Raw genomic sequence first — 23,225 nt, 5'->3', positions numbered from 1 at the left:
GAAGGACCTGGTTTGAGCATTGAATATAGGAGAGGTGCTTACAGATTAAATTGACTTTACTTACCCCATCTCTTTCTTACATGAGTCTCCTACATGATCTCCTTCAGCGGCAGTCACTACTCCAAGACTGCTAGTACGCCTAGCTGGATCTGCTGGTTTGTTGTTTCTCATATGCTGCTCTCTTGGTGGTTCCTCATTTGAGACTAGAAAACAAAGGTAACAGTGCGTTTGCCATCAGGGCACCCAGAAATTGAAACAACCTCCCAGAGCTGATTAGGAAGTCTATTTCTTTATTTAAATCTCCTCTTAAAATGCACTTATAATGCATTATATCCTCTTGCCTCCCTGTGATCTTCCAGCTTAACTTCCCACTACTTGTCATATCGATTTATTTTTTATTAGTATTTTATATTCTTTGTTTTGTTTTATTGAGGGTGCTTTTGTCCATACTGATTTATATTTAACACCTCATAACTCCTGTTTGTTTTTTTACCCCATCAAGTGCTTGGTAAACCTTGTTTTGGAAATGTGCTATATAAATAAGTTTATTATTCTTGAGCACTTTCCTTTAAAATAAGTTTAGCTCCACAACATTTATCTGACAGCTATAGTTACTAGTTACTTTGCATAGTAAGACTTTACACACAAAACGTATTGTATGGTAAACCTATACAATGACATATTTTTATAAGCTTAACTACCTGTAGTATATAGAGTAGTTAAAAAATAATATCTGTGTAGTTTTACCTCAGTGACATTTTGAATGCTGGACTTTTTTTGTTAGGAAGTATCTTTCCAATGTGGCATTACTAAAGTACTTGTAAAGCCAATAATTCAGATATTTCCCCAGATATTGAAGAACAAAAACTAAGGAGAGAGTGAACAGTGCACTTACAGTCATTAGGGGGGCAAAGGGACAACTCTAAATTCATTAGTTTCATAAGTTTCTATGTAGCTTACCTGCTGGATGTGCAGCTAGGCAACTCTCTGCTAACAAGTTCATCAAAAGACTTGTAGCTTGTTTACACCAGTGTTACAGGAATGTCCTGATGTGTCGGAGTATAGCCTATTAGTGTGTTGTGGCATAATACGCCTTGTAAATGATGCCTTTATGATTAATAAAACGTTATTAGCAGTGTGTACACCTATCCTGTAAGTTAGCTTAAAACAACGGCTGCAACGGACATACTGGGTTGTGGCGCAGTATTTACTGACTGCTGCCTCTTCAGGGCCTCAAGCAGCCCCCATTTCAAGATGTTCAGTAAGAGTTTCATGTTATAGCAACGACGAGTATTTTAATTAAAAATGCAGAACTTGCATTTATTATATTATTATTAAATATTATAATGCAGGATGATAATAAGTTTGCTCAGTAAAAACACAGATAGGAGTTCAGCCCAGGTAAAAATGATTATTACAGGTTTGAGTTTTCCAAGCTGTCAGTGAACATGTTGCACGCCTGTCAGTCATGTCAGCTACCTATGACGGTGACGTGTGTGAGACAGAGCTGAGCTGTGATTGGCGGAGAGAGTTAGAGGGAGTTTGTTGTTCTTCCTGTTGGACTCTGTAGTTCACAGAGCTCACAGTAAAATAAACTGTTGTTCTGGTGATGGTTGCGGCCCACAGCAGCCTGTCAGCTACTGGAAAGCTTTTGGCCCACTGCCTTGTTATCCAGGGACTGTACATGACTAATGAGAGGAGTCTGCAGCGCCACGACCTGGTCCTCTCCAGTTACACCAGGCTAAAGTCACTCCCACCTCCCAGTGTGTGAACTTGCGGTCAGTTTGGGATCCCAAAAAACTGTCCGAGTCATTCAGGACATTACTGCTGCTAAAAGCACGGATTTATGAGTACACACTGAGCTTGTGCAGACTGTTTGCAACCCGAATAATTACATTTTTGTTCAGCTGCTGTGAACTCTCCCACCTGCAAGTTGTGAAAGGTAAGACGCTTTATTTCTTTTTTTTCTTAGCTCTTTCCTGCTGAACAACCAATTATTTTATGAACTTTCTGACAACCTATCATTAGAAAACGTCGTCATCTTTCACAAACAAGCACACGCACAAAAAAAGGCTAGACACATTGAAACACATTAGTGCCTGAGGGAAATGAAAGGAGGAAGCAGCAGTTTAATTTTTTTTGGGGGGGGATAGAGATGGGATGCAAGAATGTGCTGTCAAAGATGCATAATCCTTGTACAAATGCAAGACTGGTGGTGCAAATACAACTACAGTCTCCTGCTGCTAAAATAGCTGTTTTGTATGCAGTTCAGACCACACAGTAAACAACAAGTCATTCATGGGTGACTTACAATCCACCCCCACCAGTGGACACACCACCAATAACAAAGTCCTCCGTCCATAGCTGCAGCAGACAGAGTTGATATGACCCAACTGTTAAGGAGACAAATTGCTGTGGGACCCTCTCTATGTCACCCGAGGCACATGAAGTCCATTTAGTCCAGTTGCTTTTATTAATGGTGGTGGCTGCAATCCAGCTACACCACCGCCACCTATCAGCATCACTGTCATCGTCCTCATCACTGCTGCCACCAATTTGGCCTCTGCTCCCTCTAACTTCAGATTTGTTCTGTTCCTGCTGCTCTCTGTTGTCCAGCTGCGTTTTTTCCTCTCATGTCTGTGGCAATAATCTGTCTGAGGTGTTTATCGGTGGACACAGACTGCACAGAAACCTTTTTTAAATCAATTCTTCATCTGTAAACAAGCGGTTACAAACAAACTTATAAATAATACTGTAGACTGATTTCCACCGGTTCATGCTTACAAGTGCCCAACGTGTGTGGCTTTTTTATGATTGCTAAAAATGTGTTACCCATACTGGCAGCAGTGACGGGTGTTGATGGCTTAATAGAAATGTCTGTGGTGTGGATTTATTTTATTTTTTCACGACAAAAAGATCAAAAATGATAGAAAATATTATGCAAAAGAAATGCTGCCTATTTACAACTAATTTGTGCTCATGTTGACAACATCAGCTTAAATAAAGTGTGTGTGCATATATTCAATAAATTATCGCATGGTGATATTGCAAGGAATGCCCGTATTTGAGGCAAAATTGCCATGGAAATTACCTGATATCAGCCAATAATTAATCATTTGCAGCATGCATGGTAAGACAATGTAAAGGAATCAGCTCTTTGTTTTCTTGACGAGTTTTGGGCTAGACATGGGAAGTGTGGGGGTGTGATGCTGCTTTTGGCTGTAGGTGTTTATATGTGTCTGCATGTTGGATCTGTCTGCAAGCATCTGAGAGAGAGACAGAGTTAAATCTGCAGCACACAGAGGGCCTGACAGTGTTACAAGCATCCAGATCTGAAACCCGAGGCTGCTGAGACTCACTATAAGACACCCACATGCTGGAGCGGAGCGCCTCATTAGGTAGGACACGCAGCGGTGGGGGCGGAGGACGAATAGAGGATGGGTGGGAGAAGGAGAGAGATGAAGGGAATAGTTCTTCACACTCCATCTGGACAGAATCTTTTAAAAATGCTCCTGCCGTGTCAGGACTTTGGTTCAAAGGGTTGATGACATGGATAAAGGGTGGGGGGTTGTAGGTCACTGTGAAATCCTCTGAACGGACATCTTAGTGTAAATGGAGCAGGATCTGAGCTGTCAGACTTGAACTGTCCACACCTCCATATGGTATAATGACGACTGGCCAAGCACACTCAATTGCATAATGGGGTTTTGAGGCCAAAAAGTCAAGTACAGTACAGTGAGTGAGTAACGGAGTGGTGGGGAGGTGGCAGAAGATGCTAGGTGAGCTAGAGTCAGTGTTTTTCCTTAATGGCTTCACATTCTTTCCTGAAGGAACAACTTCTACATCCTCTCTAATCAGTGAATATCGTTCTCCACTTTGTGCAAATAATAGTTGCTAGTTTCAAGGTCATCTCAGTTGGAAAGTTTCCTTGAAAAGTCATTGTAAATGTGTTTCTCTCAAGTCTTCCTGTCATTTACATCCTTATATATTGCCTCAATCGTTAACGCACTTAAATGCATTCTACGGAGTTGTAGCATTCATTTATGAGGACTCGCACAACCAATGCTCAGATGCAGAATGGGTGGTAGCCTTTATGCAAAGGGATGGGAATCCTTAATCAGAACCGTTGTGTAGTTAGTCTCCAGTCTCCAGAATAGTTTCTTGGCAATTATTCTACTTGACTCTAGACATCTATGATATCCAGCTGACTCTTATGCAGTACCGGCACGTATTTTATTGTTTACGTACCGTGAATTTTTCATGCATACCGGCACTTTCCATAAGCTGATAGTACAAGGCTAGAGTCTATAGCCACGCTAGCGCCTCTGTAAGGCTGTGAGGTGTTCAGTGCATGTGTGAACGAATGATTATACACTACAGTTGACACTGATTGAATCAGTAGCTTCATTGGTGACTAACGGGGCCGTTGTCAGCTCAGCTGTGATTCAGAGTGTGTTACTCCCTCATTAAAGCTGATTAAAAAAAAACATAATTTGATATCTCAGTCATAAATAACAGGCTTTTGAGTTATTAACCTTTTGTGAAATGATTTTATAGGTTAAATTTGTTCCAAGCTGAACGTAGCACTTTGGACTCACAACATACTGAACGTACTATGGACCCTATGCCTTTGAAAGGTGATGCAGTTGCTTAACTTTGGAGGGGGGAAAGTGAACTAACTGACAAAGAAACTTTGACCTGAACTGAACAAAGTGATTTCATTCATGATTTCACCCTGCTTTGGGCTAAATGCTAGTGCTAGCATGGCAACATTCTCAAAAAAACAGAGCTACCATGCAGATGCGTAAAAGATACCATGTTTACCATGTTCACCATCTTAGTTTTGTGTTTTTATGACAATCCATGGAATAGCTGTTTAGAAATTTCACTAAACAGCAAATGTCAAGTTCATGGTGGCACTAGAGGAGAAGTGAGGGAATACCAAAGTCTGTAGCATCCCCCTCTAGCCACCATGAAGTCTGTATAAAACTGAATTCAGTAGTGTGGTGCACTTAACAGATCAACTACCCAACACCATCACTAGGGATGCAAATTTTAAGTAATTGTAATGTAAAATCAGAGTCGGGTACACACCAACAAGTTACCTGAATGATGAACTAAATAAGACACAATCATGACTTCACAGAGCTCCAGTATGTCGTTTTTGAACAACTGGCAACAAAATCCAACCAACACTGTGGCGACTAAATGGCTAAAATGTGAAATTATCAGTTTGTGTAAAATGGCTTTTAGTATTTTTTAAATGACAAATGACATGTATTTTAATTAGATACATTTTCTCACACCAGTATTTTGTGTTTTAATTGGATATATTTGAAAAGCAAGTATCTCTAATCTGTTATTGTAAAATATTATTTTATTCTATTTGTGCGTGCCTCTGATTATCGATTAACACATTTTTAATCGGTTAAATTCTTAACAGCGTTAAATCGGTTAATGATTGATGATTAACTTCCCTAACCATCACCATCAAAACATCCATGCTGCTTGCATGTAAATGGGCAGGATGTGTTAAACTGGTTGCAATGGCCTCAGTTTGACTGTTATTGTATGTTTCCTGGAGCCAATTAGGTCAGACAACTGCAACATCAAATTGAGTTAATTCATTGGGGAAATATGTGTTCTTGTTCACTCTCAGTCAGTCAATAATGTGTACAGTGTAGCACTAGTTCACTTACTGTTCACTTACTCTAAATATGTCTTGCTAAACACTCTTTATAAACAGATCTAATTTAATTTGAACTTGTGGAAGTGAGAATCCCGTGTGTGATGCATGAACTCAATTATCACCTCTCTTCTCCACCCTGCTTTGCTCCGATGTGTTAGTTCCTGGCTTGAGGAAGCTGACACTCACTAGTACAATGACACTGACGGATAACTCAGTTTTGCATTGAGCATTAACCGGAAACGCTCCCCTCTCCCCTACCTATTTCAGTTCTGTCCCGGCTTGAACTCCCAGGCTTTCTATGTCCATCATGTGGCTTGAAAAAAATCAAGACGATGCAGGCTGACAAGCTGAAAAAAGAGCTAAGTATTGCAGGGGCCTGCAGCACGCATAGAGCTGTCAGTTTACGACCCGTGAATCAGCCCTGCAACATGACCGATGGGCACCACTGGGACAGATGACCTCTGCCCTGATTTTGTTATTTGCAGATAACAAAGCCATCGTTTTTGGACTCATTACAGACCATCTAACAATACCGTTCACAGTCTCTCTCTCTCTTTCCCAGCTGCCTGTCACAGTCTAACATCTACCCCTTTCTTTGTCTTTTACCTCTTTCTTACGCTGCATAATTTATGAGGCTCTGTCCTACAGACCCATTACTCTCTCATCAGGTGACCCAGTTGTGAGGGGGAGCCTGCAACGCAGATATGGTCACCATGGGGATCATAAATCAACATTTATGGAAAGATTGTCCACTCATGCAGATGCTGAATGTGCAATCAGAGTCCACTCAAGCTCAGAGGTGAAGATGATGTAGTTCAGTATTGCTATGTTAGTGACATGGCTCCAGAAATCAAGGTCAGGATCAAAAAGAAAACCCATATTTCTGACCTCTGTGGTGCTTTCTTGGGACAGATAGAGGCTACATCATCAGGGTTTCACGATTCCCTGAATACTCCATTCGATTCAGTTTTTGATTTAAGAATTTTTTTTGGTTTGAACAATGACGGCTATCATCTGGATTTTTAAAGATCAACAAATCATTAGTTTCATGCCCTGACAACTGTTGTGTTTTTTTTTAAAGATGGGGTATCACAACAATGTACAATGATGTTAACTTTCCTAGACGTAAAATTCATGAAAATTGTCATCTTTTAGATAGAATAAGATCAAATCTAGTCATACTAAAATATAAATGCCACCATTGCTACTTATAAGTAGATTATACCTTACTGTAGTTGGCACAGAAACCTGATTGAATGTATCGTGAAGCTGATGAACATGCAGTAGTCAACTAAAAATGCCTACCTACAATCTTCTTGATGACACTACTAAGCAATGGGATTCCTATTTGAGAAAGGAACATTTGCTTAGAACACAATATATTATTAACCCGCAGTGTTGCCATTATCATAAACGGTTAAGTGTTTTCATGAGGAAAATATAATGCTCATGTAGATCAATTTCATTCGGAAAGTGACTGGATGATAGTTTGTTCCTCCTTCCTACATTTAATTAACCTAATCCAACCATTAGCTGGATAACTCTTCAGCTGCAGCACTTTGTGTCTCTCTAGATCAGTGTTTAAACCAAGTCTGGATTCAAAAAATGGGTCACAGACCAGTTGCCAGCTATTTGTATGATTTAATGAGCTCAGGGCCGGGGAGTGAGGTTAGTTTCTTAAATGGATCCTGGGGTTTCTCGTGGTGAAGAGCCCTTTGCTTCACGATGGAATTAAAGCTCTAATAACAGTGGTAGTTTGTTTTACATCTTTAAACAGGGAGCCAGGGAGATGAAGCGAAGTGGAAATATAAATGAAGTAGAAATATGAAGTGATCGGAGCAACACAGACACAGAAGGCTATTTTAAGAAAGCACATCAGCAGAGGCCAAAAATATCTTTGCTGTTGCCCAAAATAGTTTTCCCTCCATCCCTTTTTATTGCCAGTTGACTCTAGATAGGTAAAGGATCATGTTTCTAACCATTTAAAAGGGGAAAGAAAATGCATATGTTTTTTACATGTAAGAATGAGTATTCTTTACTATACTGGTATCTGTAACAGCTGACATCTGACAGGGAAAAGTATGGTGTGGTTGGGCACTGGAATATTGGAGTCACATCATTTTTATTGGAGAGTCCATATTCAAAAGGCTGTTTCAGTCTAGAAGTGGCAGCACAGAAACAGATTAGCCATAACTTTGTTCCTAAAAGAGCACTTGGTAGCTAAAGAGCCAGATATTTCCCTCAGGACACCAGAATCAGTCCTAAAGGAGAATAATTAACTTAGATTTGTCAGTTGTCCAGAAACACGACCCCGAATGAATGATTATGTTGCTCCGTAACTGCTGGATGTGTAAATAAGCAACAAAGTTCACCATATAAACTTAAAAGGTGATGATATGTCGATGCTGCATTCACATCGTGCTGACGCTGCCCCCAAGTGGCCGACACAATCAACTATTGCAGGTGTAAGGATTACTGTTTTTACTTTAAACTCAATCAAATATCCTCTCCAGCTCCACCCTCTTCTCTAAATATGGTAATTCCTGACTAGCTCCAACCTGCCATAGGTAGCGAAGCAGAAAAGAGGAGCAGAGCAGTGCTGCCCAATGTGTTGAAATGTTGCCTTCAAACTCTGGTTTCACCCTGGTCAAAAATGTTTTCTTAAGGCGGACAGCTAACGCCTGAAAATAACTTTGAAGACGCAACCCACTGCAAGATATTTACAGATGAAAGAATGTTGCTCAAACTGCAGTGCAACTTGATGATGATGTAACTTGGATATATAAGTAACAGAATTTTGATGAATTATCTACATTGCATGAAACAAGTCTCAAGCCTTTACAATTTGATCCTCATACCACAGTGAAATCACTTGAAAGTGTGAAATAATGCAGTCATGTCCGGTATGTGTTACAAAACGGTCGTCAGTAATGTGTAGCATATGCGATTTCATGTGCCAACGCATGTTGTAAATGCTCCCGTAATCGCCTTTAAACTACAATTAGTGCCATATATTGACCTTCAGTAAACGGTAATCCTTTTTCATGCTATGTCAACCCATTATATCTGACTCTATGACCGTCACTGATCCCTGCACACTGCATCTCTATCCTCTCAGGGAAGGAGAGAGATACGTGAAGGGCAGAGGAGAGGAAGGAAAGCCTCGAACATGGACATGAAGTAAATATGAAACAGAAGAGTGTTGTTGGGCTTTGATGGGGCCTCTTGTTTATCTGTCTACCTGGGGCGTTGCTGCTGTATGTGGATTTAGCTCACAAGTAGCCAGCAGCACAGTGCAGTCGTACAAAACATACAGATCAGATTTCTGCGTGCGTGCCGCCAGCTCTCCTTGTCCCGTGTTGAATAAACAAGAATTAAGCAGTGGTGCCAGATAGAGTAAGACAGAGCTCAATCTGCAGTTAGAGTGGGAGGACAGAGAGACAATGCTGCGTAATAGCTGTTCATGTGTGTCATGTCTATCAACGTCAGTGCATGCTGCATGTTCTTGCCCTGAGCTGGTTAAGAGCCAGCATGCCGTGTCCTTCTGGCTGCTTTGTGGGTGGATCAATGTGTGCACATTTGGTAAAATCATATGTTTCCTGTTGAGAATGTGGGTGAATACGTGTGTGATCATACTGTGTAGGCTGCAGCAGCTCTTTGATTTCCTTCAACAGGAGGGAAGTATCCCATGGAGAGGTACTGTAGGCTTATAGCGTCTTAGCACAAAGATTAGCTTTATGCAGCAGCAAGCGAATGGAAGATGGATGATTAAAGCTGAGATGACTTTGAAAGCGAGTAAAGACACCTTGACATACTGTATGGCAATAAAGCCGCGGATTTTGAGAACAGAAGATTATGTTGTATACAGTTAACTCTTCCTACAAGCACTGCGTGTTCTTTTGCAAAGGCAGATTTAGTGATTTGTGGGCCCTGGGAAAACCCAGCACAAGGTCTTTTTCATGCCTTTTTTCTCACCTTTTCCCTGGTGGAAGATATTATTGGTATTAAGGGTTCTATGAGCTAATTGGGCTAGAAATATCTCCCGTTGCGAAGGTGTATCTAAAGTTTGTCCTATTTTCTAGAGAGGTGAGTAATGTTTCCATTGCATAAGAACCTTATGGGATGGTAATGATTGTTCCAGTTATAGACCAAATCACTGTGACAGCGCGCCCATAGTAACGGTGACAGTTCCAGGTAAGCAACTTGCGTCTTTGAAACCTATCTAACGACATCTCAGATTAATCGACACCGCAGATGCAGCCATACTCTGCTGTGCGTCGGCCGGTTCTGTTGTACACGTCTTCCCTTAATTCCTAATAATGGACATTTTGTCAGACATTTTGTTCCTTGCTTAACAGCAGCATGTTGTCTTTTTCATTGTGAATATACTAGCATGCTGACGTTTGCCTTTAGCTCCACAGCTGTGCTTAAATACAACCTCACAGAGCTACGAGCATGGCTGTAGATTCTTACCCCTTTGCCCTGCCACTTAGCCTTAACCCTCCATTTGGTAATTCACACCCAGGAGTAGGGTGTCCCAATTCTTCGTTGGTTGTAGGGTAAGGTGCGAAGTGTTTGGGCTACATGGCTGTCCAAACTATATAGCTATATAGTATATTATTATATTGTTTTCTGGACCTTTTCTTTTCACAGGCATAGAACAATCGCTACTAGTTTGCTGACGTCTCAGAAGCTAACTAGCTAGTTTGCTAACGTTACATTGTAATTTGATTTGTGCATGACAGTTCCGCATTTGGATGTTGCATTCCCCCCTCCCCTGACTGCACAACATTTTATTGGCATATTTTACTGCAGAGTATATTATCACAGAGTGAATAAACATATATCTAAACATCACAGTATGACGTAGCCATAAGGGGCCCTCTTAGTTGGGGGCACCAGGCAGATGCCTGCCTTGCCGGAGAGTAAAGTCCACCCTTGGTTCTTTGTTTGTCTTTGGCATGCAGCTTTAAAAAGTTAAGGTCAGAGATCAGTGCGGATGTCAGCCATGTACCAAAATAGCTTGACTAAGGTCTTCACAGAATAACTCTCCCACACATTTGCTCAAACATGCAGCAGATGTCTAATTACATTTGCTTTAATCAGCTTTTGCGGTAACTTGCCAATAACTTTTAACTTGATTGAGTAGATTTGGGCCTGGAAAAGAGCTGAGTGTGAGTTTGGACGGTCAAACACTAACAAGTGAGGCTGCACTGTTGCGCTCATCTGCTGAACATGCGCACACACAATGTCATGGTAAATAAATGTTCATTATTTTCGCTGCCATCCATATAGTAATTACTATTATTGATACTAGTGATTCTTGATATAGACCTATACTGATTATGAAGGCAGAGTGGTTTTAATCTAGCTGGAAGGAATGCTGTGTGTCACAGCAGAGCTATAGAAATAATGAGCTCCATTCAGCGCTCATTTTCACACCATGTATTGATTGTTAATTTAGAGATCAATTGCAACAAAATTAACCGTCTTTTGTGTGATTATTAATGGGACGGCGAAGTTTGCCAAGCCGTAGTCGTGCATTATGAGTGTTCAGCTGACTCCTAAAAAAGAAGGAGCAGCAGGAGCAAAAAGATTAGGAGGCTTTTAAGTACTGGGCCAGCATATGAAACTCACTCAGTCCTGCAGAGGTCAGCTTCTTCTGACCAAAGCAAAGCCATGGGTATTTCAGGAGACTGAGAGCCAGAAATAGTATGTACCCACATTTTAGATAAGTATTTTTTCTTCACAGTTTGTGTAAAAGGGCGTATGACAGGAGAAATTAGCTGTAAAAGTAACTTTGACATTCAAAGTAGGACATTAGCTACACATCGATATTTAGGGCTCATAATCTTTTTCAGTACTCTACTTTGATGGATATATAGGGCATTTCAACCTCCCTCAGTGCAGTTTTGAATAATTCCTCCTATGAAGTGCACTGCTTATATGAGCTTTATGAGATCATTGCATACATAGTGTTGAATTCGTCTGCTCTACACACACAAGTACCCCCTCATTATCTTTAGACTGGTTCACTTCTTGGAATGAGCTCAATTTGCCATGGCTGGCGTGTCACAGCAGAGGAGGCACGAGCATGAAATGCAACTGTGGCAACATTTAAATAATGGCCTGCCCGAGGTGATACTGAGCCGGAGAGTGAGCGTGGTGATCCCGGCGTGAGTTATGACACCGCCACTTTAACACACTGCCATGGCATGTTAAGTGTGTGAGCTCTTGCACTACACAAACATGCTACATCTGTCCTATAGGAGCTGATAAGAGGCTGAAACAGCAACTAGTGTCAATTTGCTGTGGCTGTTGCCAAGTCAACAGTTTGTGAATGCCATTTGTCCTGAAAAACTGTCACAATCTTTACACTTTTTCCTCAAACAAAGTAAAAAGTTAATTAACAAGCATATCACTGACACAAATAATTGTCCAGCCATCATTGTGTTTGCACTTTAAATGTAAACCAACAGTAACACATGTCAGGGCAGTGCAGATGCTGTGGTTATGTCTGAACCTATTAAGGGCCCATTAACATGGCAAACCATAAAGACAGGAATACGCATATGCCTGCAAGAACTGTCACATTTATAGAGCTGTGCATATCTATAGTTCTGTTTCTTTGAATCTCAACCATCTCCAAACTCTGTCATAAATAGATGTAGGCGTGTTCTGAGCCAACTGTTTGCATGTCAATACTGCTGCACCACTCTTAAGACCTGTCAGTGAAATCAAAGACAGAGAATAAGTGCAATTTAACTCACTTAACTGACTGCTCTCACTACAGCAGTGTTAGCTGCTTTTTTTCTTGAAGCATGCACGCAGACTGAAATTCAGAGGAAAAGTCTGCTAATGCTAGGATAATTTATGCAGTGTAAAATGCAGATAATATCATCTGTAAATGATCGCAGGCCGCTGAATTGAATCTAATTGAAATCACATCAAGACAGACTTTGTGATATAGGTTAACATTGTATCGTCGTTCAAAGAATCAATATAACATTGTATTTTGATAAAACTGGTAGCTAGCTAGTAGCCTGAATAAATCATGCTTTATTACTAGATTCCCTCTCAAGCATATGTTTAATTTCCACTTCTCTTTTACCATTTTTACACCAAAGTTAGTGTGTATACGCACATTTTTTTAGACACGGGTAAAATTTAAAAGAACAGATTGCCTCCTTTCTATGTCACGAACGCAGCAGTGTCCAGTGTGAAAGGGATCCAGGTCATACTTGGTTCACGCCAGAAAACAAAATGAATACCTGGTCTGAAATATGTGTGAGATTTTACTTTTCTTTTTTTTCTTCATTTGTTTTATTTCATTCAATTCTCACAGATCTGTTTTTTTTTTTTTATAAATACCTGTTTATGTGTGGTGAAAAGTGTATGTACACATCATATATACATGATACTGATCACTGGCTTCACCACTCCTACAGATTAGTATTGACTACAGTAGCATTTGAGACAAATTCTAGATAAAAAACCTCGTTTTTCTCTCTAGCAAAACAGAGAGAGCATGAGAGCATGTGCACTGAGGGGTGCTCAGAGAAAGTCTGAGTGTACACAGGGGAGCAAACTGAGACAGAAAAGTATTCAGCACATAATGTGCAACAGTGAGCAACATCATATTTCACTGATCTGTTGTTTGTGCAGAAGGGAGGGGTTAAATAGTGAAGGCTGCGCGGGGCAACGTTCACCCTGCTGGGAAGCATGGGCGTCCCCTTCTCTCTAATTAACAAGTACTTGACAGAGCCGCTCAGACAAACAAGGCACCCGAGCACACAGCAGCCATCTGCAGCAGCCTCGTCTGCTGGGGCTTTGATGCTGATTTGAGCCAATGATGAAGTAAGTCACACTGACATCAGGCTGCACGCAGGCCTTTGAAGGGAGCAGACACACACGATGGCTCACAATCTGTGCCGCAAGATGACAACCACACACAGATAAACCCATCTGACAGTGGAGGAGCACCTCGAAGGCTGAAGTGAAATGGAATATTCACATGGAACAAGACAGAGCGCACGACTACCTGCATGAGAAGGATGTGATGCAATGCGATATGATGTAAATGGACGCATAAATGTACGGACATGTATGCTCACACCTGCATGTGTAGAAAAACACAGAACACAGGTATGAATTAATGAATGAATCCAAGTGTGTGTTAAGCACATTCACATATGTGTGTGTGTGGGTGTGCCTGCTACAGGGAAGTCTCACAGAGCACATTGATCTGAGTTCCCCTCACGCTTCAAGCACTCTGGTATCAGCTGAGAGGAGGCTGCCAGTCCTGGCTGCCACCCAGTCTCCCCCTGCGTCTGACACATGGACAGCCACTGTGGACCTGGTGCTAAAACTCTGCCATTACTGGTCAACAGTGAGTCATGACTCACTCCACACAAAGCTGTCGTGTTGGTTTTTGTGTCAGACACAATGATCTCTGTATTATGGCGGTGTTGGACGCTAACCTCTGCGTCACGTTTCTGAGTGAGTATTCAGATTCTTTAGGTTTGATGTAGGTTTGCTGTGTTATTGTGTTATTTTAGACATGACAGTAACTGACGATACACCTGACATACATGGCAGCTCAAAGCCAGTTCATGTCTTTAAATTTTATTTATTTACATTTGGTTCATGCCTTCTAATTTTGAGTTGTGCTTATATGTGGTTATTTGGATTTATTGCCCAGCCACCGTAACAGTGCACTTGGTTGTGCATAACACTTGAGAAAGAAGTTCCTACCTACTTTCTTGTGTCTGCACACCTGGAAAATCACTGTGTGAAGTCGGTGGGCTTGTTGGATTGTCAATTGGAGGCTACCATTATAGCACAATATCTATAATTTAATACATTCCCCCCTCAAACATTGTTTATGTGTGGGTGAAAATGTCAGAGTAACTCATGCCAAAGAAAGGTCACTCTCCCAGACCGCCTCGTTTAAATGTTCATAGTCTCATTTTTCTTGACCTAAATGAGATTAACAGACTAAACAAACTGAAAAAACAAAAGACAGAGAAACACTTGACATTCATTTTTACCAGACAGAAATTTTTCTTTGTTGTAGCACTTGATCAGGTAGACTGGCTGCTGTCTAGAACCATAAGTTCAAAACTGCTTAGGAATGGCCCAAGAAACCTGACATAAGCCTCAAGGAGCCAACATGTCCTCCAACTTCTTCAGATGTCGATGCGATCAAGCATGCATGGGACATGGCAGACCAAGTCCTAACAATGGAGGCCCCACCTTACAACCCACAGGACTTGAAGCCAACGCCCAAAGCCAGACACCACAGGACACCCCTGAAGGTCCTGTGTCCATGACTTGATGGGTCAGAGCCAAGTCGGATTCATGGTGAGGTCTCCATGGATCAGACTTGGTCGGACATGTCCCACTGATGCTTGATCATTGCAATCATTTGCAAATCCAGTAGCAACATTATCCTGTTGAAAAGCCTGTGAGAGTGAGCCAAAACAGTACATTTGCGTGCCGTAAAACCAAAACAAGCTAAAAGAGGCTACACTGAAACTGTAATTCTGTGATAATGCCCTGTGTGTTTGTCACTAGAACTCTTTCCACACTACATTTGATTATTATAAATACATTGGTTATAGTCACTTTAAAGGGATGGTTTACCCCAATAACATATTTTTCCTCTTCCCATATTTGAGATTCCAGTTTTAGGAGAATCTGGAACAACACAATATTTACACAGTGGGGAGTTTCTGTCCTCAAAGAGGCTCAAACATCTGCATCTTGGCCTTTCCCCTACTAAACTGACCAGGCTCAGATGAACTTTGCAAACAAATCTGTGGTTGCGTTATCACATGTGACAGCACAAGTGGTAACAGAGCAAGTCTGTTATGCCTTACGTTGAAAACAGAATAAAAGATTCATCTCTACCTCCTAACTGCCTTCCCTTTGGGATTTTGCTACTCTGAAGATAGTTATGAAGAAGTCTGTCGTTTGATTTTTTCCCCCTCTTGAGAAGAAGAGCAAGCACTTCTGTTCTAATTATATTTTTAACACCAGAATCATACAGTGCCTCATCTCCCGCGCACCGCCGATGCACTTCACACCCACTCTTGTTACTTCTTAGCAGACCTGAACAAGTAAGTCGTTGGATAAAAAGAAGTGACAGCTGTAAAAGGCCATTTCAAACCCCCTGGGAGAAGATAAGGTTGGAGGAGATAAGACATCGCCCCTCCTGTAAGTGATACAGGCTTTGAAAATCCATGTGTCTGCTTTTTCTTTGGCTTGCAGAAAATGCTTCTCCTATACAACGAGGGAGAAGTCACACAAATCATGACGGTGCACTAAAACGGCCAGAGAGACATTTTAAATGTCAAAAAAATATCCACAATTCATTTCACCTGCCTTGCAATTTGGGAGAACCTTCCAAAAGCTCCAGAGAGGAAGGCAAAGGATCCTTTTCCTTGATTTCAATTGTTAATGTGAACATCAAAAGCTGCCTGAGCACGACGCTGAGCATGAAATGCATTTTCTACCTACCCACCGCTATGTTGTTCTGCTCTATGTGCGCTTTTAACTGTGTGCATCGGAAGCCTGAGCAAACATTTTCATTTTTTACAATGAGCTTCCAGTTGTGGCTGTATAAAAACATGTATATATGGAAAGAGGAAAACCACAGGAGACAGACAGCAGGAAGGATTTCTGCATGTCCAGCTTCTCCTGCACTGAACAGAACAGAAGAGCGAGGGTCAAGAACAAAAAGCATGTTTTCTCCTCCGTGTTTCTCCAGCCCAAAAAAATATCTTCACTACATGATCACTGTGGATTTGTCTGCACATACAGCTTCAAGCATTATTATATGTTCTAAGATATAAAATGTTACCTTGTTAAAACATTGTAAAAAAAACAACCAAAACCTTATCAACAAAGGCAAAGTGTGAAGCAAAAGTAACAATGTGTGTTATTTCAGCAACGTGTATGTCCTGTTTGTGCACTGTCTCGATAATTAATGATGTTTATTTCTATATTCAGGTAGCTTCCCGACTCTTTTTTAATGGTGGAGGGAATTGTTTTGCAAGTTCATGGTTTAATGGATTGTGTTTATAAATAAGACATCGGCATTCTCTACATTGCTAATTTATAAAGTATAAATTAGTTGCATGTCCTTCAGCTCCACCGGAGCGCAAGAGCAGTGTTGTCCGATACTGTTTAATGTATGAAAGCGATCGTTTCAATAGTTTGTATGTGATATCCACTTTAGAGGGATATTTTTTGACTTTTTAGCGCTTTTTAACAATCGGGTGAAGTCTATTAACTTATTATTTCCAGAAGGAATGACTTATTTGAATATGAATGATGAGGAATGAATGATTTACAACATTCAAAACTCGGGAGCTTTAGCCGCCTCGCTTTCATTATTTGAGTTGTGGGATTGCAAAATGCCCTGACTCTCAAAATTCAAAGAGGCTGGTAGTTCTGTAGCTTCAGCCCTCCATACATACAGTAATCTGGTGATTTGAGCCATGAAGGAATGAATAGTGTGCTCAGGGACTGATGCAACAACATCAGTCCTCCAGCTAGTTAAACTTGTAATAATTGTGTTTTGTCATTTTGGGACAGCTGAAATGACTCATAAACAGAACAGTAACCTTTTAGGTTTCCAGTTGCTTATTCACCTGTCCAGCGGTTTCAAAGAAACGCTACGTTTCTACCCTTCTGATTAATGTAAGTCCAATATTCACTATGCTTTACACCCTTTTTTTGGTGTCTAACAACTCAGGACAGAAACATCAAGCTCTACTACTCGCTTGATCGTGGTTGTGAGTGATCAACAACTGCTTTAGTTTACCCCAAGACACACTTGGCAGTGGTGATACGCTGATTGGCTCTGACATCATCCGTATCCGCATGTACGCATGAATTCTCCACCTGCCTCACACTCCAAAAAATAATTTAATCTAATTAAGGGGCCACCATGCTCATGGACAATTCACTTGACCTTATTGGTTTTGAATTGATGTACGAGTATTTTCTGAAATTATTTACTTTGATGATTAGCGTGGTTGTTTTCAATCATTTTAAATGTTTCCATGCGCAGTAGTGTCACTGCAGCAAATATCGTGGCCCATGTGGCAGCAAAGCTAAGAGCTGTATAAACTTGGCAGGAAAGGGAAAACTCTCCAGAGTAAACATAGACTTAAACTTTAAGCTTCTCAAATAAAAATGTCTTGGATAGCGCTGGTGGAGCACAGGATCTGTCATGAGGATGCTGTCTTTTAGACCTTTTGCATGTGTAGATGAACACACAGTATTTATTAACATACGTAGATCCCTGACGAATCCTGTCTTTTGTGCCTCCTGTGTAAATGCACACAGCCTCCCTCTTTAGGGCGAGAGGCACGTGCCGATAATGTAATTAATATCGTCCTCACTAATGATGCCCACCTGTAGAGCTGGGTGCTACAACGACTATTTAAGATACATAGTTTTAGACCGGACCTATTCAACTGGCAGCCTATGGGCCGGATGCAGCCCTTTAACAACCTCATTCTGGCCCTTTGATCATGTTGTTATTAGGCCAATAAAGGCCATTCATTAGTTATGTCTGTTGCTAAGCCCCAAAATACTCCTATTTTGCTGAAAGGTTTTAACTCTGGCTGTTTAAGCAGAGGGAATTTAGGAGAATCAAACTGACAACTTACCTCTAAGTTTAAAAAGGTGCATTGTTTTTTTCCCCCTGTACTTTTGTGTATATCATGTTTTTTTCTAATTGTGAAAACTAATACAAAAAGAGGAGTGAAAGAATAAAAAGTGGAACGTTTTAATATAAATTCCAAGGTCAGACATAAGGATTGTAAAAGTCCGGCCCCTTGGCACTTTTTGAATTTAATTGAATTTTGAACTTCACTCTTATGCAAATATGGCCCCTCTAAAAAAGTAGTGGAATGGGCCTGTCTTAGATAACAGCGTTTATATCGATAGAGGGTGAAGTTGTGGAGCGTAACCCCTTTTTTCACCTTGCCAGTGTGGGTCTCTCTTCTCTTCTCACTCTCTCCGTGCAGCTCTGCCTCACTCACAAGTTCGCCTGCAACACTAACTTAATAAAAGTCTTGATCTGGCCAGTGTGCATTTGATGTGGAGAAATCTTTAATATGACGATGGTGAAACAAAGTCAACAATGTTTTATTTCTGTACTGCCGGACTACAGAGCAACGACTTTCTGGCTCAGGCTTCATTCTCAGCAATCCACCACAAAGTTGTTTTAATTTTATGACTTTGTCGACCTGAATAAGTCAGAAACAGACTAATTGACGGGCAAATATGAATAACCATAAGTTAACTGAGTTCATGTAGTACATTTAAAAGTACACTAAAATTACTGTCAGCCTACTGACCGGCTGCAGCTCCAACTGTGAGTCATGTGTATTATGCAAACAGACTTCCTGTTCTGCTCTTTAGACCCTGGGGATTCCTCCCGGGTCATAAACCTCCATGGAATTCAATCCACATCTGTTCGCCTTTGTTCATTTTTACGCTCCAAACCTCTTCATCCTTACACTGTTAGCCGGTGACCTTCTTATCATCAGGCTGTTTAGCTATCGTCTCATTGTCTCTGTGTGTCCACAGGAAGTGAAACGTATGGTCTCATATGATTAACATCCATCATATACGCCACAGGGCCGCCATGAGAATAACGATTTACACTATGTGAAACACAGTCTACACTGCCAACTAAACATCAACCACCCCTGTCACACATCTCATCTCATTAACCTCCAGGCGACACACTCCCGCACTCATACACCCACCGCATATACAGTATCATTTTCATATTCACTCACTCCGAGGCAGTGTGTTGCCTGCTGTTTTGTGTTGTTGCGTGAATGTGTGTGTGCAGAGGCTGCTGTCATGAGGAGATAGCAGTTCCCCCGAGGTTGTCAGTGACCTTGTGGTTCTCAAAGAGCTTCTTTCTCATGTTCAAACAGAGCGAAAACTCCCAGCAGTGCTCCAGCTTCATGAACAGTCACGGCTCCTCATTATTCCTCCTTCATATGACACACAGAGACGCAGAACGCCGCCCACCTGTGGACGCGCCGAATGTTGTTATGTGTCACAGATCGAGTTCGTCTTGATCTTTGTGTTTCCTCTGATCTCTGCGCTGCTTTGTTCTGTGTATGAAGTCACTTGGCTTTCAGTGACAAAGTTCTGTCAGTGAAATTATAAAGTAACACCACCGTACAGCTGTCACCGCTACATCTCATCCTCCTACTGCTACTTCTGTACCTCCGACTCCCACTGTGTTCATCTCCACTTTGACTTCTATTTTCTTCTATATTCATGTGTACATCTGAACACAACACAAGATGTTATTGTTGAGCGTCTCATTACAAATCTATGAGCATTAACATGTTGCTGTAACTGCCTGCACTCTCCTAAGAAGGATTTCCTCCAGATCTTTGGAGCCGAGCTGCAGAGATTTGTGGGATTTAAATCTTATTGTCATTGCGCGGCAACTTCTACGGCAAAATGCAGTTTGGCAACTAACCAGAACATGTAAATAGCCACAAAGTGCCTACTGACATACCAACTGTAAATTAATGAATGATACCAAAAGATGTACACAGAATGAAAAATAACCCAATATGGACTATATGCAGTCAAAATTTATTAATATAAATGTATATAATATAATATAATATAAATGTAGCCATGATATATACTGTCGAAGCAATGAGCTGGTGCATTGGCTCCCAAACTGGGTCATGTTGCACCTTAGGGGGCCTTAAGAACTTGGCACGGGTGAGCAAGTTTTTTCATTTCCATTATCATAACTGAATTTCTTAATAAAGTTTCAATACACAAAAAGACGACATGTAGATTTGGTAACTTAACATTTTCCAGGTCCTCAGCACACAAATGAAGACATTCCAAAAACGAATGCTAAACATCTCAGCCTTTAGTTCAGAGATAACCAGTTCTCTAACCAGTTGAACAAAGTGGTAACGTACGGTGAAAGCTACTTGGCTTACAGCTGTTTTGCGGAAAAAAGGAAGCTAGCTGTCCCACATGGCACATCTTGAGGAAAAATACAGCGCTGGTGGTGCCAAATAAGGTTGAGAGACATGTTCCTCTTAAGCCAGCAAAGGTCTGGATTGGGGTTGAATAGCCACAAAAACATGACTACGAGTCTTAACTCTGTGTTTAGATACAGCTGTACAGGGAATACCTGTCCCCCTTGTTAGCAAAATGACCAAACTGCGCCCCCTTGTTAACCTGCCATCCCTCTCCATTCCCCTGAGATCACTGATGGGCGAACCGCTATCCAGGTCTGGCCACAGGTACTATCTTGTCTGGACGCGGACCTATAACTGATAAATAATTAAAAATTAATACATTTGGCAGAGCGTTTCAATGTAAACCATTGCAGCTTTTCTGGCCTTTATGGGACTAGTGGTTCAGGAAACTGCATGCGTTGCAAATCACTCGCATGACGCGACTCAGCCAATCACATCTGTGTTTTTCCTTAAGTGATTCGAGTCAGACACACACAGATGAGAGTCGTGACAAGAGACAACAGCTGGAGATAAAAGACAGTGAAAACAGGGCTCTAAACAAGAATGTTTATTCTTCCCATGGGCAGTTCAAAATTGGTATGACTCATATCTGAATCCATAACAGTTTATTAAAAGCGGCAAATGTGAAGCACCATGACTAAAAAAAGCAGAGCATGTTTTGGGCAAACCCAAATCTGAACTGAGGACACAGTATGGCACTGAATCATAACTCGAGGTAGAAATTGTGAGGTTGTGAACTTTTTCTTGATGAAATCTTTGTTAATTTGACCTCTATGAGTTAAAGTGATCTTATAAAATTGGTACCTCAATGAAATGCTAATGCCACCATGCTAACAGCTCACAGCAGACCCCCAGGACAAGCACCAGGCATTGATGCCAGTTTGACATAGTGGCCAAACCATGTAATTACAACAAAGCAAGTAAGCTTTTAGATTTGGCTGACAAGAAACGATAGAAAGTGAGGATTACAAGGATCCTCAGGCCAGCTGCAGGGTGCTCTGCTGTGTGTGAGCATGCTAGTGTTTGCATATTAAAACTAAACAAAGTACAATTGAGGCTAAATGGGAATGTTGTCAGTTTTGCAGGTATTTTGTCATAAGCCAAAGAATTGATGGACACAATTTCTACTATATATGTATCCAATTAGTGACAATCCATCCAATAATTCTAGCTTTTTCACTCAAAATCAGAAATATCAACCTCAGGGTGCCGCTATGGAAAGACGTCAGATGTGATGTACAGTAGGTGCTAACTACAAATTAAACTCATTACATCATAACAATGTTAATAATGTCTCACTGAAGTTACATTGTGCAGAAACAAGTGACGGGGGGGGCGGAGAGGCTGAGACGGAGACACCATTCACCCTATTACAAATTCACTGTACCGTCAAATTGATTTTGAAGCTGTTACTTTAAGGTAAAGTTACATAATCTCACGTTAATGTCGTTATTCATCATATAATACTGATAATGTGGTACTAATTCCCACTGGGGATGAATACGCCCCCTGAACAGAGGTCACAGCGATGGCTGAGAATAGAGCACACAGGGACAGCAGAACTCCATCACCGCATTTTCAGATAGGAATCTGAAGTTAACGCTTCCTAGCTGGGCGGAGCGCTGACTCACCAGGCAGCACACGGGGGGCCTGAAGCCGATATTCCCTCATCTCGGATGAACCAACAAACAGTCATTAATGGTAAATTATTATACATCTCAAAGGGTTTATAAGCCCGCTGACTTCAAAGAGACGGTCCTTCACAGTGAGAAGCTTTGATGTGATGTGAGTGCAGGAAGTCTGAAGTCTGTTACAGGATTATGAACCAAGGAGCATTACTTTTATATTAAGCTTCATTGCGTAATATCTCTGGAAAATCTTAAATTGAATTGATAATATCATGGTTAAAAAATTGGTTGGTTACAGTTTAAAGTATTAGAAACATTTAATATGATCATCTGCCATATCTGTTAATCTTTTATCTTGCATCACTAAGGTTCAAAAGGAAAATTACTTTCACTTTCTTTCTTTTACCTGTTACTGTCGTTTTCTTTTATTCTCTTTACTTTTGCTTGATTATAAACATCCTACAGTCACAAGATGTTTCCAAAAACTGAAAAACTGTCAGGGTTGCTTGTACAGTAACTCAGTGATGGTGGTAAATCTATGAAATCGCTAAACTAAGTATGAAAAAAGGTCTGGGCTGCATTAAGATAAGTTCAGCGTGCAGGTAAAATGTGTGAGGAATGTGAGAGACATCGGTCTACAGCTTCACACTACAGGCTCCACTCACTCCCACTATGCCTGTCAGAGCTGAGACTGTAAGCCTGAACACAGCAAGGTCTTAAATATTTAATCTATGAGTCAGGATCAATATCTTCTGTAAGTAGTACAGTGCAGTGACTTGTCAGTCATCCTCTTTTTTATCTCAGTGAGTGAGTGTTCCTCCATTGATCAATATTCCTTAGTACTTGCCTCAT

At 41.0% G+C, this 23,225-nt stretch overlaps 2 protein-coding genes across 8 annotated transcripts in view; one reads left to right on the top strand and one right to left on the bottom strand.

Annotated features, from left to right (window-relative positions):
• Positions 1-1,195, bottom strand: part of plppr2a (phospholipid phosphatase related 2a) — a 60,646-nt gene extending 59,451 nt beyond the window's left edge. For all 5 annotated transcript variants that reach the window (XM_084371600.1, XM_084371604.1, XM_084371599.1 and 2 more), the window contains exons 1-2: positions 961-1,195; positions 65-203 (exon numbers count right to left, since the gene is read on the bottom strand). The gene's annotated coding sequence lies outside the window, so the exon portion shown is untranslated. The remainder of the gene's footprint in view (positions 1-64; positions 204-960) is intronic.
• Positions 1,196-1,598: 403 nt separating this feature from the next.
• LOC311268147 (uncharacterized protein) overlaps positions 1,599-23,225 on the top strand; it is a 33,947-nt gene continuing 12,320 nt past the window's right edge. For 2 of the 3 annotated variants that reach the window (XM_084371596.1, XM_084371597.1), the window contains exon 1: positions 1,599-1,942. The gene's annotated coding sequence lies outside the window, so the exon portion shown is untranslated. Of the gene's footprint in view, positions 1,943-3,316; positions 3,399-23,225 lie in introns of those variants that run through there. The other variant, XM_084371598.1, reaches the window with a different exon arrangement.

Source organism: Pagrus pagrus, assembly GCF_965226575.1.
Source record: "Pagrus pagrus genome assembly, chromosome: 13".
NCBI classification, from domain to species: domain Eukaryota; kingdom Metazoa; phylum Chordata; class Actinopteri; order Spariformes; family Sparidae; genus Pagrus; species Pagrus pagrus.
The sequence above is the reverse complement of the archived record's forward strand: the minus strand, read 5'-3'. Positions and strand labels throughout refer to the sequence as shown.